Below are 18,519 nucleotides of genomic sequence, written 5' to 3' on the forward strand. Positions count from 1 at the left end.
TATCATACAAACAAAGATTTTGTCATTTACCAATGGAATTACTATGCATGGCCACTTAGTCATTTCTTTGCTGGCTCTTGTGGTTGTTTCAAGTCAGCAAGCCATAAAAAATCTTTATCTCTCTGAAACACAGCAATTTGGAAGATAATCGAATGGTGACTAGGGGGCAGAAATGCCAGTCTGAGGAATTATACCACAATCTCTCTTGCATTTACAACCTTCCTCAAAGCGAGTGTCAGATGAGTAGGGACAGAAGACAGAAGACTCATCAAATCTCAAACCTGTCTCATTTGCATGGAGACAGTCCCGCCTCATTGTCTAGTGGGAACCCAGCCTGGCACTGTGCACACCATTCTTGAGGAATTCCCAATGCTTTACAGTCGAGAATTTTAGCCCTTCTGTTTGAGCGTAGAATTCTCCTCAAAGATATTTACCAAGACCTGTTGAAACTCTGTTTCTCTAGAGGGTCCCAGCAGGAGGAAAAGCCAACCAGGACAGCGAGCCAAGAACCTTTGATCTCATCATTTCACATTTTTGCATCCGAGAAAAAGTCAGTCATGAGAGTCTCACCTTCCAGCAAGGTCCTGCTGCTGCTGCCTTTGATTCGTGAGTTACGTCTGTGCGAGTACAGAGCTCGGCCGGCCTGTTTTCTTTCCAGACATCTCGATGTGCAATTAATGGGTGACTTGGCACTCTGCAGCAGGTACAAGAGGAGGGGAGATAAAAGGAAGAGAAATTGACAATGGGGATAATGAAAAGGTTTGCCTTTGGAACCGCAACACAATTTGATGTTTTCCTCAAACATTGTGTCAGATTAACTGAGAATTAGATAAATACCACACAACTACCGCTGATTAAAGTTAGGGAGATGAGTAGCTTTTGAAATGTGATCTCTATAAGATTCAAGACTCCCTGTAGTCAATACTGATCTCCCAGCAATTAAAATGTGGCTCGTTTCAGAAATTACCGAAGATCAAATATTTGGTAAGACATTTTGCCACTTCATTTTCAGCCCCCCACTCCTTCAATCTTATAAACCGATGAAGAAACTTGGAAAGAGAGGAATCGTTCAAATAGCTGAATAGCTGATATGACATAAACTTTTTATTTTTGTAATGCAATGGCCAGAAATCAAGATCTATTTCTACCTTCAAAAACGTTCCCCAGGCTTTTTTTTTTCCTCCTGTTAACATTTACTGCCTTTATTTGAGGTTCTTTTTTATGACTCACTTATTTATTTATTTATGCATTCATTCGTTTATTTATTTATTTAATTTTGATTTTCTAACATTTGCCTGTGTTCCCAAATTCATTTGAATTAAGAAGGATCTTGTATTTCATTTCTCCTAACTTAAGCTTACTTCCATCAGCAGAGCCATCTGTGACAATGACTGTACCCCCACCAGAGGAATGGCCTTTTTGGATCTCACAGCTGATTTAGTTTCTTGTGATAGAAATGATTTCCCTTAATTTGGTTAGAGCTCCATTGACACAAGGGTTCATTAGGACACCATTTGCTGGCAATTCAATTTCAAATTAAATACACTTTGTTGTAAATTTTATTACTTTTAAACTACTGTATCTATTGTCTTTAATGGCCCTATTATACAGTTATGAAGGTAAAACAGATTTCATTAGTAAACATCAAACATGATGTGTTAACCACAGTGAGATGGTTTCCTCAGTTTCTTTCTTTGTTCTTTTGATAAGCATTGTAAGGCACTCATGAAATATCTTAAAAACTTCATCTAAATAATTAGATGCTGAATTCATGATTATCATCCTAAAGGTGGGGGGAAGGTCCTTAGTTACAATCCTAGGTCTTTGTAATTAAAGGTTTCCTAAGAATACCTCCCTTAGTTAAAAAGAAACACAATGCACATCAAAAGGTTAATACACAGTTTTAACACCTTATCAGGTACGGAGAGGTAAGTCTAGAGATTGGTGTCCCCTTGGAGTGAGTAGTCAGACCCTAGACCAGGAATCAGACCAGACATGAGCTCATTTTGAATTAGGTCCTGTGGCATATTATTACTCTCTGTTTCCCCTCATATACAATACTTATTACTTTTGTGATTATAGAAATATATGCTTATGTTTGCACATTATGCAAAATTTAATTGTATAAAAAGCCCCACAACAGTCATCCATTAGTCCATGACCCTGATATAAACACTGATGAAATATTGAGGTCCGTTCCTCATAGCCAGGTAGCAAAAAACAAAAATACCTTTTTATGCTTTACAAAATAAGACTGATGATGTAAATACTATTTTGTAACCCATATTTACCACTTTGTACATTATAGGCATTTTCCATGTGACTCGATTTTTTTCCCCATGGCATAATCTCTTATTGTTGGATATTTAGGTTTGTTCCAACTCTCACTATTGTAAATGAGTCTGTAATTAACTCCCTTGCGTATAATGTCCTGCAGACATCCCTGGCCATTTTCCTGGTCTGAAGTCCTAACACAGAAAAGTTGGGCGCTGGGAACATGCTACCCTATACCTCCGTGATACCACCTTGAACTGAATGACATCTCAGCAAAATACAATCTTGCCTGCTTGGCATGTTCCCTGAGGCACTGAATTGTCTTCACAGAGAGACAGGCCCCACTCCAGCTGATACCTTATTTTCTCTGCTAGTCAGATTAGAAATTAAGTAAAATTACAATGAGCAAACCGCATTGATATATACAACAGGATTTCTCAACCTCTGCACTATTGACATTTTGAACCCCATAATCCTTTGTTGTAGAGGCTGGCCTGTGCATTGTAGAATGTTTAGCAAGATCCCTGGCCCCCGACCACCAGATGCCATTAACAGACCCTTCCCTAGTCCCAGTCATGATAATAATAATAAAAAAAAAATGTCTCCAGGGGCGCCTGGGTGGCTCAGTCGGTTGAGCGTCCAACTTCAGCTCAGGTCATGATCTCACAGTCCGTGAGTTCGAGCCCGGCGTTGGGCCCTGTGCTGACAGCTCAGAGCATGGAGCCTGCTTTGGATTCTATGTCTCCCTCTCTCTCTGCCCCTCCCCTGCTCATGCTCTGTCTCTCTCTGTCTCAAAAATAAATAAAAACATTTTTTTTAAAAAGTCTCCAGACATTGCCAAATGTCTCTTGAGGCCAAAACTGATCCCTGTTGAGAACCCCTGATATACAGTATTAACTAACACTTATGGGATGCCTACCATGTTCAAGGTATTCTTTTGAAAACATTATATCTATTATTTCATTTAACCCTTCAGATAATCCAATGAGGTATTATTATTTCTACTTCACTGATGAACCGATGCTGGGGAATGTTGACCATCTTATTTGAGGTCACATGGTCATAAGGCATAAAAGCCTGAGATTCAAAGGGAGACCATCTACCTTGAGAGCCCCTCTGAACCCACACCCACCACTACTGCACTTCCTCTCCTGGCTCAGAGAAACAGCAGGTGCCACAGCCTGATCTTGGAAGCTCCTACACTGGACCAAGAATTTAGATACTTCCTGAGAGGTAAGTAAGGTGTGGTTCCAAGCTATACTTCCATTACTATGATGGCCCCATCCCCAACAGTCATATAGGAATGGAAGGGCACAGATAAATCTCAGGAGGAAGAGAGGTCATGTCTCCCACAAACCTGATCCTTAAAGTGAATCAAACTCAGGCTGCTTGGTACCTATAATTGCCCCATATTTAACCTAGAGTGAAACAAACAAAATAAAATAAAATGCATTCAATCCACCATGAAGGAACGTACTTGTCAAATGTTTTGTCAGTGTTTAAACATGACATAGGAATGTACTGACTGAGTCCTTCCCCTCCACATTTCAGGTCCTGCATGGAAGAAAAAAGAAATGAAATAAAATTGGTCAAAAAAACACTTGAAGCATTATATGTAGAAGTTGGTTTTTCTAAGACCTGGATATGCTACTGTAAGGGTTGAGGTTCCAGGAGACAAATGAAAACATGGGACTTTTGCAGCCACCTTTATAGACTATGACTTTCCTAACTATGCTTCGTTACTTTTGGCCAGGAAGGCGGAGAGAATTATAAAAACATTTTAAAAGGATGAGAAATAATTGAGAGATGCAAAGCCAGCTTTTTTTAATGTTTACTTATTTTTGAGAGAGACAGTGCAAACGGGAGAAGGGCAGAGAGAGAGGGAGACACAGAATGTGAAGCAGGCTCCAGGTTCTGAGCCATCAGAACAGAGCCCGATGCAGGGAATGAACTCACGAACTGCAAGATCGTGAACTGAGCTGAAGTCAGACGATTAACCAACTGAGCCACCCACGCGCCCTGAAAAACCAGCTTTCTTTGTCTCTGCTTCTCTCTCTCTCTCTCTCTCACACACACACACACACACACACACGCACACACACACACACACACACACTCACACACACACGTGCCTGCATACACACCACACAATGGTACGGTTTAACAAAATGTAAATGGACATATGGCTGAATGTGTAGGATGCTAGAGATGTTAATAATAATTGTGATCGTGTAATTTATCATCCAATCCAGAACACTTGGGTAGTCAATGAGGAAACAATTATTCTAGGACAAACAGGCATAACTCAGGATTGCGCCATGCAAAATATAACACGCAGCAACCCTTCTAAGAATACTGATCCAGATGTTCTGAAAGGGTATCATATGGACAAATATCAACATATTTAGTGAAAGTGAGTGATGAGGAAATGAAAGAGGGAGAAAGATCTCAGAATGGAAGCTGCTGTCCTTTGTAACCTAACCTTGGAAATGACAGAGCAGCACTTCTGCTACAGCCTATTGGCCACACAGATGAATCCTGATACCGTGCGGGATGGAACTATGAAAAGGTGCTAAGAGGAGGCCAGGATCCTGAGTCCCCAACAATGATGAAATCCAAACAAGCAAATGTTGGCAGTTCCTTGATTAAGTCTCAAGGTTGGAATGCTTCTCTATGGCTCTCAGCTCTGACCTCTAGATGCCTGGTTCCACTCTTTGGATCTTCCCTGCGTTTTTTTTTAATGAAAGGTAACCCACATTTGCAGCTACATAGTGTTCTCAACCTGTTTTCTGCCAGTAGAATTTGGGAGTCCAAAGACATCTTTATTTTGTTCTCTCTCAGTCTCTTTTTTTAAAATGTTTATTTATTTTTGAGGAGGGGGGTGGCACACAAGCTGGAGAGGGGCACAGAGAAAGGAACAGAAGATCCAAAGCGGGCTCTGTACTGACAGCAGAGAGCCTGACACAGGGCTCGAACTCACAAACCATGAGATCATGACCTGAGCTGAAGTCAGACACTTAACTGACTGAGCCACCCAGGTGCCGCTCTCTCGGTCTCTTTCAATCCAAGCAGGTGCTTTGTCTGCTTATCTAATTCCATTTAAAACTGTGTAGGTCTTCAGTGAATCTTAGTGGAGTCCACTTGGTTAGACAAAAACCAATCCCACAAATCTCTTCAAGAGAAGACCTTCCCTACCATACGTTTCCACTGAAAGGATGCCATGTCATATATTGTGATTCTAGTAAGTAAATCTTCTAGTAAGTAAATCTTCTCAAGTTTATCACATAGTTTAGAAGGAGTTTCATGATAGTAATGCTAATGTGCATTTATTGAACATTGATACTCATTGTACTAGGCCCTGTACTTTGTTCAGCCTCTTATTCTACAGATATTTATTATGGTTTTGCTTTATGCCATACACTGTTCTAGAAGCCAGAAATACAGTGGTATACAAATATATACATTATACTTGACATTATAAAACCATCTTTCTACTGGACATGATAAATAAAACAAACTTGAGAAATGAATAAAACAATGGCAAGTATGATAAGAATGGAAAATGCAGAGAAGAACCCAAAGAATAGTATAGAGAAGAATTTTAAGGGACAATTTTGTGGGGGAAGGTTAGGAAAGATGGAAATATTTTTTAATGAGACTAGTAAAAAAATTGTTTAGCCATGCAAAGAGCAAAAGAAATTAATTGTTCCAGGCAGAAAGAACAGCATGTACAAAGGTCCTGAGGTAGGACATAGTTTTATGGAAAGGAAAGGAAAGGAAAGGAAAGGAAAGGAAAGGAAAGGAAAGGAAAGGAAAGGAAAGAAGTTTGGCTGTGACCTAAGTATAGCCCCAGAGGAGAATACTGGGAACTTGGGTTAGAAATATAAATAGGAGCCAGACCTTGCTGAACACGCAAGTGATGTTAACCAATCTACATATTATATGCAACTAGGAAGCCATTAGAAGGTTTAAGTAAATATCTGACCTATGTATAACCAGTGATGAAATTTTGAAACTATTAAATGTGTGTCTATTTATTCCTCCCTCCAATAGATCACAATTCTCAGCAAAGTTCAGCTATGGTAACATTCAGCTTCAGATAATTGGAGAGGGGAAATGTCTTCTCAAGACGGAGAACATCAAAAAGAAGTCACAACCAGAAAGCAAGAGGCAGTGGGGACTCTTCCCCCCTTTTGCTCCACGTGGAGTGGGAACTGAAGAAGGAGGTAAAAGTAAGGAAATCAAGCAGCCAAATGTGCACGTATGGTGGCTTCCTCCCACCTCATCCCCTCCTCTCCAAGGCAGAAATCCTGCAGGAACTGCAGATGTGTGTGACAATTTGAGGAGAAACCAAGGAACCGAAGGGTCATGCCAGACTTTCAGTTAAAATTCTGAGAGACATGAACCCCATGTTCCAACATGGCGGGCGTAAGGCTAGTTAACCAGTTAACCACATTACGCAAAATGGGAATTTTGTTGTGGTTAATCACCAAGAAAGCCCAAGTTCAGGGTCTGTATCAGAAAAAGTCCCAGTAGAAATGCAGGCATTCTCAAAATGAGATGATGGATGACAAATGTTTTATCACAGAGCTATGGATTTAGGAGCAGGCTGATTCTACCATCAGGCGTGAAGGGATGAGGACACACAGCCATCACCAGACACTGGAAGGAGAGTCATATAAAGTCATCTCTCTTGAGTAGAACAGTGACCCTGGGTGGAGGGACAGAGCCAGCTCAATGCAGCCTTGACCTCACAAGGAGGAGGGAGGAACTATTATATGACTTCTCTCTTCTCTCCTTCTTAACCCTTAACAAGACTCCCCATTGATGGAAAGCAACCAGAAGCATAGGGTACAGGAGCCCTACAGGTGTGGCCTCACACTTTAGTCTTGTGTGACAGAAAACGTGGCAGATTTAGACTCGCAAGTTTACCAAGGAGCAAACGGTGTATATAGAGCAACCTACAGGGCGAACCACTTGACTCAGCTATGAAGCCTTGCTGATGATCTGAATGAGGAAGATGAGGGGAAATGAAAAACGAAAAACCAATTTGAGATTTCTGGCCTAAGTAAATCAATGGTCTGTGGTGCCATTTACTGAGAAAGGAAAGGTGGAGCAGGCAATGCAAACACAGTTTTGAGGAACGAAATACAAGCTTCCAGGTTGCACTTGTTAAATGTGCAGTGTTTTTGTGATACCCGCGTGGCAACGGTAAGTAGGAGTGAACTACGTGAGTCTGACAGTAACAGAAGAGATCAGAGCTTCTGGTTCTCACCAGCAAGATGATGGAATTTAGGTGATGGGAATTAATGAAGCCACCTTGCGAGGCACTTCTAAGCACTTTTGTAGGCATTACGTCGTTTGATTCTTGCAACAGCCCTATAATGCATGCACTCTGAGCATCATACTTATTTTGCAGATGGGTAAACTGAGGCTCAGAGACCTCGAGGTTCGGGTACCCGGTGGAGACTGGAGACAGCTCTCTGTGGTTCCAGAGCTTAGTCTTTTTTTCTTTTTTAAATGTTTATTTATTTTTGAGAGACAGTGCGAGTGGGGAAGGGGCAGAGAGAGAGGGAGACACAGAGTCCAAAGCAGGCTCCAGGCTCCACCCTGGCAGCACAGAGCCCCACACGGGCTCCAACCCAGGAACCGTGAGATCATGACCTGAGCCCGAGTAAGTCGTTTAACTGACAGAGCCACCCAGGCGCCCCAACAAAGACCCATCTTAATCCACGTAATTGGCCCTGCACAGAGTCACATTGCCTTTTTAGACGTTACATGCACAAGGTGACAGTTTTTTCACTCACTTCACTCCATATAGTTTCTATTATTAGCCCATGATCAAATCAACATCCTTGTGCCAACAATTAAGGCTTGCATCGATGGATGTGTATGGTCCTTTGGAAAGGCGTGCAGAGAGCTAAACAGTAAAACTTTATTAAAACTTAGGAAATTTTCCTTTGCACCAACCATTTTCCAAAAAAGACCAAACAGGGCAAGCATAGTTTGCAAAGATGATGAATTCCCTCACGGAGCCAACTATTTTCAAATCCTCTCAAGGACTCCGGAAGCATGGACGATTTATTAACGGTGAGCTAATTAAAAGGTATCTCTTCATTAAGGAAGACTTTACCCCCAACTTTATTATGTAACAATTATTTCTTGCCGCTTTAGTCATATACCTGCTTTTAGAGAAAAATAATTCTTGTGTGTGTGTGTGTGTGTGTGTGTGTGTGTGTGTAGAATTTGTTTCAAAATATTTTGCCACCCAGACTGTCCACCATATCCTATTAGTCTGAACAAGGGATGGTTTGTTATAATTGGGGATTACACAGGGAACAGTTTGGCAAGAATTACTAAAGAATAATAGGCAATAATGCCTTGGAAAACTTGGGGTGCCTGGGTGGCTCAGTCAGGTAAGCGTCCGACTTTGGCTCAGGTCATGATCTCACAGTTTGTGAGTTCCAGCCCTGCATCGGGCCCTGTGCTGACAGCTTAGAGCCTGGAGCCTGCTTCGGATTCTGTGTCTCCCTCTCTCTCTGCCCCTCCCCCGTTCATGCTCTGTCTCTCTCTCTCAAAAATAAATAAAACATTTTTAAAAATTTAAGAAAAATAATACCTTAGAAAACTTAAATAGCTTAATCTTGCCAGATGAAACTCATAATAACATTTAAGTACTTTAAACTCTGTATTATGTTTCTCAAATATCAGAGTGAAGAGTGAGGATACACTATGGTTAACAAAACAAACAAACAAACAAACAAAAAACTCCCGGAAGCCTTTCTCCAAATACAGAGCATCCTTGAGGAGCTTGACACACTGTGATATGGACTATCTACTCCATATTGGCTACAAGAATTATGCCTTTTTAACTTTTACATCTGCTACTTAAAAAGACAGAAAACATAAAAATCTCCAAAAAGAAACAAAATAAGAAAAAAATCTGTGGTCATGTACAACATGTACAAATATAGAAGTGAAGGTCATGTACAACATTTGATCAAGAAACAATGAAAGTTGTCTTTGTCTTCCCATTCTTCACATCTTCTACTTAAAGCTCTTGGGAGTCAGATCCCAGACCCTTATAAGAATGGATTTTCTAGGGGCGCCTGGGTGGCTCAGTCGGTTAAGCATCCGACTTCAGCTCAGGTCATGATCTTACGGTTTGCGAGTTCGAGCCCCGAGTCAGGCTCTGCGCCGACAGCTCGGAGCCTGGGGCCTGTTTCGGATTCTGTGTCTCCCTCTCTCTCTGCCCCTCCCCTGCTCACGCTCTGTCTCCATCTGTCTCAAAAATAAATAAAACATTTAAAAAAATATAAAAAAGAATTGGTTTTCTATTAATATGTAGGGGAATATAAAAATTTTGGAGACATGAGTTGAGAAAGAAAGAACATTTAAATTTAAATTTCTAAGAAACATAAAATCAAATATGCAAGAAGTATTTGGTATGATCCAGAGTAAGGAAGATACTGAGAAGTAGCTGAGGAATAATGCATCACTTTACAAACTCGTGAAAACTTTCCTAACATACTAATTTCCTAAATTTATTTAATTTTCAAAGTATTTGTAATAACTGCCTTATTGAGATGTATTTTAGAGTCGTGAGGGAAAAATGGTTCTGATGTTAAATATAAAATCATGCCTTTGAAAACTAAAATAATAAATAAAATCACGCCTTTGGCTTTTCAAGTAGAGGAAAGTGTCTACCAATGACCTAATACCGTGAAAACTGTTTCTACATGTACCCTGTCATTTAGAAGAAGCTATTTAAGATAACAAAATAATTGCAGTTGGTCAAAGCAAGTTCTATTTATGGAAGAATTACGGCTAACAAATTTAGACAAAATGGTAGAATATAAAGCCATCATCTTGCAATTCTTAATGAATTATTTCTGGCAAGGATTATCAATTGACATAAAGCCGTCAAAAGTGACTAGTTGATGAGGAAGTGAATACTGTTTGATACCCAAGTAACCACACAGACTTTTTAATTTCAAAGGGAAAATCACAGATGAGTCATGATACCATCACCATAAACCAACAACCAATTTTAGCATCAAAAATGAAGCAATCAATGACCAGATATTATTCATCTCTAGATATATCAAAATACGGACTTCACCGTATTGTCTCTGATGTACTCCAGTCAAAGATATTCATCTTGCACTCGACCAGCACTTTTAGAACAACTTCCATAATATTGGAATATCTGTCAGCTCAGAGCCTGGAGCCTGCTTCCGATTCTGTGTCTCCCTCTCTCTCCACCCCTTCCCTGCTTGCACTCTGTCTCTCTCTCTCTCTCAGAAATAAATAAACATAAATGTTAAATATATATATATATTTAAAATATATATAAATATATAATATATATATTTATATATAAATATATATAATATATACATATATAAATATATATATGTGTGTATATATGGATATATATATATACACATATATATATCCATATATACACACATATATATACGTATATACACATATATATAAATATATGTGTATTTAAAGCATCATCCCCCAAATAATCCCATCATCTGCATAAATCTCCAAAATTTTGTTGGAAATTGGGGCAGTACAGTAAGAATTGGGACTCGACAAAAACTTGTCATTAAAAAATCACATCTTTTTAAAAAATTTTTTAATGTTTATTCATTTTTGAGAGAGAGACAGAGTGCGAGTGGGGAGGGGCAGAGAGAGAGGGAGACACAGAATCCGAAGCAGGCTCCGGGCTCTGAGCTGTCGGCACAGAGCCTGACCCGGGGCTTGAACCAGTGGACCACGAGATCATGACCTGAGCCGAAGTGGGACACTTAACTGACTGAGCGACCCCAAATCACATCATTAATAGTTAAAATAATTTGTTTTTATCCAAGTACAGTTGACACACAATGTGACATTACTTTCGGGTGCACAGCATAGTGACTCCACAAGTTTATATGCTTTGCTATGCTCATCACCATATGTCACCATACAATGCTATTCCTTCATATTCACAGAATCTCAAAGCCGATGATGTAAATTTCAGCCCACTAATTACCTTAGGGACACTGGAGTTAGGAAGTAGCAGCAATAGGAAAAAAAAAGTAACAAAAAAATCTCCAGGTGGTTTTTCCACTATAAAAAATTATCTTTTCTAAAATGAAGCCACTTAATATAAATGGGGGAAAGAAAGCATTTTGAGGAGCTTTCTTTAACAGTTATACAATTTTTCCACCAGTATTAAACTTATGTGGGCATTTTCAAACGTACGGATTATTTGGGGCACTCTATCTGTCTCCCCTTTTGCACGGATGTCATTCACCTTCTTAAGGCCTTCTTAATATTTTATATTACTTTCATCAACAGTTATCGAATGCTTGATGTTCCCTGGGAATGAGCAGGCTGACAGTCCAACATGGGGGGTCTTATCACAGAACAAGGAGAATCACTGAGAAGCTTCAAGTACGGAGAGTTTTCAATGAAGTAATAGAACTAAACTATGGAGCAAGGTGAACACAAGAATAAAAAACAGATTCCTCAAAAGCATACATGGAGATAATTTATAAGTTATTTTCTAGAACCAGGTAAAATCTTTATGATTTTCAATTTAGTTATTTAAATTCAGGTTAGTTAACATCCAATGAATTACTAGTGTCAGGAGTAGAACCCAGTGATTCATCACTCACATACAACACCCAGTCGTCATTCTGAAAAGTGGCCTCCGTAAGGCCCATCCCCCATTTAGCCCATCCCCCCTCACCTACCCTCGAGCAACCATCTGTTTGTTCTCTGACTGACTTATTTCGCTGTGACATAATACACTCCATCCACGTTGTTGCAAATGGTGAGATTTCATTATTTTTGATTGCCAAATAGTATTCCATTGTGATTGGCTATTGTTTTTATTTTATTTTGATGTTTATTCATTTTGAGAGAGACAGAGACCGAGTGCGAATAAGGGAGGGACAGAGAGAGAAAGGGAGACACAGAATCCGAAGCAGGCTCCAGGTTCTGAGCTGTCAGCACAGAGCCGGACGCGGGGCTTGAACTCACGAACTGCGAGATCATGACCTGAGATGAAGTCCGTCACTCAACCGACTGAGCCACCCAGGCGCCCTGGATTGGCTATTGTTGATAGTGCTGCTATAAACATTGGGATGCATGTGCTCCTTCAAATCAGCATTTTTGTATCCTTTGGATAAATACCTTGTAGTGCCATTGCTGGGTCATAGGGTAGATCTATTTTTAGCTTTTTTAGGAATCTCCATAGTGTTTTCCAGAGTGGCTGCACCAGTTTGCATTCCCACCAACAGTGCAGGATTTCTCATCCTCGCCAACATCTGTTGTTTCCTCAATTGTTAATTTTTGGCATGTTGACAGGTCTGAGGTGGCATCTCATTATCGTTTTGATTTGTATTTCTCTGATAATGAGTGAGCACCTTTTCATGTAGCTGTTGGTCATCTGGATGTCTTCTTTCGAAAGCATCTATTCATGTCTTCTGCCCATTTCTTCACTGGATTATTTGTTTCTTGGGTGTTGAGTTTGTTAAGTTCTTTATAGATTTTGGATACCAACCCTTTATCCAATATGTCATTTGCAAATATCTTCTCCCATTCCACAGGTTATCTTTTAGTTTTCTTGATATTTTTCCTTCACTATGCAGAAGCTTTTTATCTTGATGAGGTCTCAATAGTTCATTTTTTGTTTTTACTTCCCTTGCTTCTGAAGACATATCTAGAAAGAAGTTGCTGCAGCTGAGGTCAAAGAGGTTGTGCCCTGTTTTCTCCTCTAGGACTTTGATGGTCTCCTGTCTCACATTTAGGTCTCTCATCCATTTTGAATTTATTTTTGTGTGTGGTGTAAGAAAGTGGTCAGGTTCATTCTTTTGCAGGTTTTTTATAGAAACAGATAAAATCTTTACTTTTTTTAAGCTTATTTATTTATTTTGAGAGAGAGAGCACAAACAAGGGAGGGGCAGAGAGAAAGGGAGAGAGAGAGAGAATCCCAAGCAGGCTCTGCACTGTCAGCACAGAGTCTGACACAGGGCTCAAGGACACAAACCGTGAGATCATGACCTGAGCCAAAACCCAGAGTCAGATGGTTAACTGACTGAGCCACCCAGGTGCCCAAGCCAGGTTAAATCTTAATAGGACCCTCTAGTATCTGTACCAAATAAACAAGAATCACTTGAAATAATGGTGAGACATTTTACACATACACAGACACACACAGACACACACACACACACACACACACACAGACACACACACGTATGTTCTGCTCTTTCAATGCCTTAATTTGGCATAAAATGACATTTACATTTTAGGAGCTAAACAAGTATTCTTTAATTTTAAGTTAGGGTGCCTAAATGGCACAACCAGTTAAACATCAGGCTCTTGACTTTGGCTTAGCTCAAGATCTCACAGTCACGGGATCAAGCCCTACAACAAACCCCACATCGTGCCCGGGTCTCCACACTGAGCATGGAGACTGCTTGGGATTTTCTCTCTCTCTTCCTCTCTCTTTGCCCCTCCACCACTGTGCACACACACTCTCTCAAAATAAGATTTTTTTCAAAAAATATTAAGTTAACATATATTTCTAAGTTCCTATCATGTAGAGGCTATAAGAAAAAGCCCTTGTCCATAAGAAAATTGCGATTAAGTTTGCAATAAAATACATTTGAATAATGGTACAACGTACTGTAAGATCAAAAACAGATAAAATGGGAAATTCCTAATGAATAAAGATACTGAATGATTTATATACGATTTCACAGCTAATATTTTTGTTACACATAATAGTTGTGACAACATGGTATGATGTGAATTACTGACACTGATACCCTGAGAGTTTCAATGACTTGTCTAAGACCACATATGACGTAAGACTTGGAGGCTATTTGAACCCATTACTCTTTGACTCCAAAACACAAGTTTGCCCACCATCCCATGATGCCTCCCTCAAAATATAATTAACTGGACAGGGACACCTGTGAGAAACTAGTTAAGGCTTTTGACCAAGGAAGTAAAATGATCAGTTATACCTTAAGCACTAATTCTGGAATGGATAGGAGCAAAGAGAGAAGAGAAGCCAGGAAACCAGCTAAGCTTTTGTTAAAGTGCCTTACGTACTTTAGTAAGAAGCCTTTTGCTAATATTTGCACAACTGTTCAGCAAGGAATGAAAGTGTTATATTTAAAAAAATGTCGAATTGAGATGTTTTCTTTTAATCACTTGGGGAGGGGAAGTAACTGGAAAAAAACAGATATTTACATATCTCTATCTTAGTTAAGAGTTTTAAGAAAACAAGATCTTCTGTAATTTCAGTAATTTCGGTAATTTCAGGCGAGTCCAAACAGCATGGGTTGTAGAACAGAATTCACATTTTTTTCCTTCCTCCACAGCCTGTCCCACCCTTTCTCATTCTTAACAATCTTGCATTTCTAGTCCCCACCCTTCATCAAACAGTCCTTCAAAAATTATATATTCATGCAAAAATTATGTATCTCAAATCATTCAAAATTTTTACAAGTAGCTATGATCACAATACATGCTAAAAGAAGAGGTAAAATGACAGTTTTAGGGAGAAGGGAGAAAAAGAACGTAAGGAATAAAACCATTCCACACAAGAAGGGGCGCTCCAGGTGGCTCAGTTGCTTAAGTGTCCCACTTCGGCTCAGGTCATGATCTCACGGCTGGTGGGTTCAAGCCCCACATCGGGCTCTGTGCTAACAGCTCGGAGCCTGGAGCCTGTTTCAGATTCTGTGTCTCCCTCTCTCTCTGCTCCTCCCCTCTCGTGCTCTGTCTCTATCTTTCTCAAAAATAAACATTAAAATAATAATTAAAAAAAAAAACCACACAAATCAAAAAAAACATTCCCCACAAGGAAAGCTGAAAAACTATTTTAGTCCATAGATTGGATCATAGATTGGAAATAAATATCTCTAAAAAATTACAAGAGGTGGATTAGTGTTCTTAAAATATGAATATTTCCCAGCTGCCCACAGGAGCCGTCAGGTTCAGGAAGCTGAGGCCAACCCCGCCCACTCCTAGGCTGGGACATCTGATCCAGGACTGAGCCAATCAACATGATCTCAGATCAGAGCCCACTGAGGATTCAGAGATCGAACACAAGGCCTACAATGTCCAATCAGATGGAAGTACAGGGCATTTGAAACATTGAGTAAAGAAAAAAAAAAAACCTCGCATACGAATTTTAGCAGACTAAAGGCAATCTTTTTATTTCTTCATTCAATGACAATGGCAGTGTCTGTCCATTGTTTGACAATGAGTGCTAAATTATGTTGGAATATGACCTTGAGGCAAATAAACAGATTAAAACAGGCTCGGAGAATTATAAAAGGTCCTGGGTGGCTCAATTCTTCTGATTTCTCTTGACCCAACTGCAGTGAGGTGATTACTAGAGAGGACATCCACCTTGTAAGGAGAGAGACCCATGCTCTGTGCAACCAGAATGCCTCAGTTCTACAGCCCTGGCCATATTTGATTTCTCCTTTATTTTTTCTTCCACCTTGGATTCCATAATACTTAATTTTAAGGTTTTACCCTTCATTTCAGAAAAATAAAATATCTACCAAGATTTGCTATGTATTTTGGATTACACACACACACACACATACACATGCACACACAAAATGGACAAACTACCTTTAGTTTCTGCTCCTTAATTAATATATTTCTCCAGGCCATGAAGTGAGGTCTTCTTCAAGTGGATGAGATTATGGATAACCCCACATAAACTTACATCACGATGTTGTTTCCTTATCAATTCTCATATTTCTCTATTTTTTTAATGTTTATTTACTTTTGAGAGAGACAGAGAGGCAGACTGCGAGTGGGGAAGGGGAAGAGAGAGAGGGAGACACAGAATCCGAAGCAGGCTCCAGGCTCTGAGCTGTCAGCACAGAGCCCAACGCAGGGCTCAAACCCACAAACCAAGAGATCATGGCCTGAGCCGAAGTCAGACGCTGAACCGACTGAGCCACCCAGGCATCCCAATTCTCACATTTCTTTAAACTCTACATGCCTGGGTATGTATATTTGAATAATCTAAACTGAAAGCATTAAACAAATTAACATGAGGGGCACCTGGGTGGCTCGGTGGGTTCAGCGTCTGACTTTGGCTCAGGCCATGATCTCACAGTTTGTGGGTTTGAGCCCTGCATTGGGTTCTGTGCTGTCAGCTTGGATACTTAAGCCCGCTTCAGATTCTGTGTGTGTGTATCTCTCTCTGCCTCTCCCATGCTCATGCTCTGTCTCTCTCTCTCTCTCAGAAAATAAACAGAAATAAATAAGTAAATAAATAAATAAACAAATTAACATGCAAAATGCACAATGGATTCCTTTGATTCCAATTCTCTATGTGATAATTCCATTTGATCTAGAGCAATAGAGTTACAGAAAATGGGATGTCTATATTTGTTTTTCCAGGAATAATTAATTCAACTTTATTAATCATCCACTGGGGACACTGAGTACATTAACATTTAAAACAAAAATTCACATTCTCCTCCCATTAATCTTGGTTTGTTAAGCTGTCAGAGATCTCACTTGATAGAGATTTGGGTTGAGCAGATGTTCTATTCTTCTCCGTCTCAATATGAATTTGTTGCATCACTTACTTTTCGCTAACAACTAGCTATTAGTTCTATTGCTTCATAGAGTGGGCACCATACCTAGGTCAACTAGGTTCAAATTCCAGTCCACTCTTATGATTTGTGTGACCAAGTTCCTGAATATCTCTGAGCCTTAGTTTCCTCACCTGTAACGTGTGAATGGTAACATTTATCTGCCTTATAATATGAGCAATAAATCAGTTAAGATATATAAAATACTCAGAATAGGTCGTAACACTTTGTAAATAAAAACAATCTATGTCTAATTTAATTATTCATCATTACTATATTGTCTGTAACACTTGGTAATATTGGGTGCTCTGTAAATGTATATTTACATATATAAATACACATGAATACATATATACTTATATTTAAAAGATTATGTATATGTATGAGATATATATGTGGGTATATGTGTATGTATAGGTATATATATATTATATGTAATATGCATATATATATCTGTGTGTGTGTGTGTGTGTGTGTGTGTGTGTGTGTGTGTGTAGGCTCTTCTGTTGTTGTTACTCGATTTATTTTCCTTGTTTTCACATGGTAAGATGAGTAGAGGGTTATGAATGAATGAATAAAGTCTTTCCCACTAATCACAATGCCTACTGAACATAATATCATGTTATCCACGTGTGCTTTCTGGGCTAATCCTAACTAAGGAACAATTACGTTCAGAATCTGGCAGGGTCTTCAGTTTGGAAAACAACAAACCATTGAGGGAAAAGATCTTAATAAAGGCTTTTGATGGATCTACCAGTTTCTAAAAGAAGAAGAAGAAGAAGAAGAAGCATTTGCCTGGCTTTATAAAATTTATATTCACCAATGCAACAATTCTTTCCAGAGCTCATTGTCAAGGTCCCAGCCATTTATCCAGAGTAGCTGAGATATCTTCCTTCCTGAAGCTATTCTTTATCACATGCCTACAATGACCCAGGCACTCTATTAAGAGTTCATCCAAATTATCTCACGTATTATTTTATGTTTTAATATAAGCCTCACACCAACTTATGAGGTGGGTTCTATTATTATTTCCATTTTACAGAATAAAAACAAAAAACTGAGGCATAGAGAAGCCAATTGCCCAATATTACCCAATATGAAACCGTATACTTGGAATTCAAACTCGCCTGTCCCCGACTCCGACCTCAAGCTTGTGATCTCATCAACATGGCATGCCTCCAATTTCCTATTCCATGTCTTGCAACTAGAGAACTCCACCTAAGAAAGTTGGGTGAGACCAGAATCTAGACCATAAATAAAGTATAATATAATATAATATAATATAATATAATATAATATAATACAGGAATAATAACTTACTTTCATGTAACACTTTAAATTATTCAAAAATACTTTCAGATACTGTATCAAATTTACCTTTCACAACATTATGAAGTAAGAAGGGCAAGTGTCATTCCTATTGTTTTACAGACAAGAACACTGGGCTATGGAGAGGTCAAGCAAGACCTTAAGACTCACATAGTGAGTGCTCATGTGCTTAAGTCTTATGTGCTTAAGACTCACTTAAGACTCACATAGTGGAGCACAATGCAGCAGGAATCCCTGCTACATTGTTGTTACATTTTGTAACTTGATAAAAATT

The 18,519-nt window shown here is 39.3% G+C and overlaps 1 protein-coding gene and 1 pseudogene across 1 annotated transcript in view; one reads left to right on the forward strand and one right to left on the reverse strand.

The window, feature by feature from the left end:
- Window positions 1-18,519, reverse strand: part of LOC106971974 (uncharacterized) — a 328,414-nt gene that overhangs the window by 208,276 nt on the left and 101,619 nt on the right. The window lies entirely within an intron of this gene.
- LOC113593895 (60S ribosomal protein L9-like) overlaps window positions 4,593-18,519 on the forward strand; it is a 45,457-nt pseudogene continuing 31,530 nt past the window's right edge.

This window comes from Acinonyx jubatus, chromosome B2 (assembly GCF_027475565.1).
Source record: "Acinonyx jubatus isolate Ajub_Pintada_27869175 chromosome B2, VMU_Ajub_asm_v1.0, whole genome shotgun sequence".
Classification (NCBI taxonomy): Eukaryota; Metazoa; Chordata; class Mammalia; order Carnivora; family Felidae; genus Acinonyx; species Acinonyx jubatus.